Below are 1,655 nucleotides of genomic sequence, written 5' to 3'. Positions count from 1 at the left end.
AAGCCCTCTCCATTCTCCAGCTCGGCTGTTTAGATGAATGTCTCCCCTCTCTTCTGCTTCGAGAGCGTTGAAATTTTGTAATCACATCTTATCATTGGTTTGGTTGTAGTGGTTTCCACAGAAGGACCAACAAACTGTCGCTTTTCAGCGCGCTAGCGCCGACACCGGTCGTCGGAAAATAAAACCTGGGTACTACTTTAATTTTGTATAGTGCCTCCATCTTCCAAAAACTCATAGTTTTCGAGATATAAGCGAAAAACTGAAAAAATGCGAGAATTTTGAGATTTCAAGCCGACCTCGTACAAGGCGACAAACTTTAAATTTGGGTTCAGCACCCCCGAAAAAACTATAGAGCCGTTGAGAAAAAACACCAATTGACTGGACTAGGTGGGAATGGGATCGGTGACCTCGCAGTTTGGTCCCCTCCCCTGAATCAACCGACCAATTAGATGGGAAACAGAGAGCTCGAGGCTAAACATGAGAATATATTTTTTTATGGGACACAAATTTTTCAACACTTGTCGAACAGCCTTTCCCAAACAACACTGTAGCATGGAATCCGTACGTAGTCCTTATTTTTTGCGCCAATCCATATACGATTGAAGTCGTGGACTTTCGTCCACCGAATACCCACTGACAGTGGATGAGGTATTTGTTTCACAAGAAGTCGATTCTGAGCACCTCCACATAGCACAGAGGAAACCAATTTTGAACAAGTTGGTGGTTAGAGCAAAGACCGAGTAGGAAAACTGGAATATATGTAAAGATATTTTGGTTGAGATTGAGTGCATAGCCATGACAAATTGTATGCATAGTTATATTTTTCTACACTGGGTGTTATTAAACGGGATAAAGAACTTCTTGTTGTTTTATTTCCATTTACATTAACGAATAGTTTAGTCTGTGAAGCCGTTGTAAATACGCGCAAGCCGCCAGAGTAACCCTTTTTTTCCTCCCTGAATCCTATTAGACGATTTACCCGTGCAGCAGTGCAGTGGTCAGGAATCAACCACGTTAGCAGACATCAGGAACACACGTCCAGCACGGTACGCAGTTATGAGTCGTGACTGAATGACAACCAGTATGGGAAAAATTTATCACTTAAGTAATATATGTAAGGTGTTCAGCAGAAAGTCTTATGAACTAAGTGACATTAAATTCGTCCTTAACACCAATTAAGATGAAAGCTAGTGGCGGTTGACTGTAGCAAAATACTTCTGATTGTCTATTGTTTGAAACTTCCTGGCAGACTAAAACTTCGTGCCCGACCGAGACTCGAACTCGGGACCTTTGCCTTTCGGGGGCAAGCGCTCTACCAACTGAGCTACCGAAGCACGACTCACGCCCGGTACTCACAGCTTTACTTCTGCCAGTATCTCGTCTCCTACCTTCCAAACTTTACAGAAGCTCTCCTGCGAACCTTGCAGAAATAGCACTCCCGAAAGAAAGGATATAGCGGAGACATGGCTTAGCCACAGCCTGGGGGATGTTTCCTGTAGTGTTGGCAGAAGCGCCAACACTGTGTTGCTAGAGGAGGCCGAAATGCAATCGTTTAATTACACGCTGACTGGCGTGAGGGCTGGAACAGGACAATATCTTGAGAATTGCAAATAAAGTACGTAGATGATGTAATACTTAACTTTAATCCACAATTG

General features: G+C 43.4%; 1 non-coding gene across 1 annotated transcript; it reads right to left on the bottom strand.

Moving 5' to 3' along the window:
* Nucleotides 1-1,260: 1,260 nt before the first annotated feature.
* On the bottom strand, nt 1,261-1,335 carry Trnas-cga. The gene has a single exon. It is a non-coding gene; the product is annotated as a tRNA-Ser (tRNA).
* Nucleotides 1,336-1,655: the final 320 nt, after the last annotated feature.

The sequence above is a fragment of the Schistocerca piceifrons genome, chromosome 3 (genome assembly GCF_021461385.2).
Source record: "Schistocerca piceifrons isolate TAMUIC-IGC-003096 chromosome 3, iqSchPice1.1, whole genome shotgun sequence".
Classification (NCBI taxonomy): Eukaryota; Metazoa; Arthropoda; class Insecta; order Orthoptera; family Acrididae; genus Schistocerca; species Schistocerca piceifrons.
The sequence above is the reverse complement of the archived record's forward strand: the minus strand, read 5'-3'. Positions and strand labels throughout refer to the sequence as shown.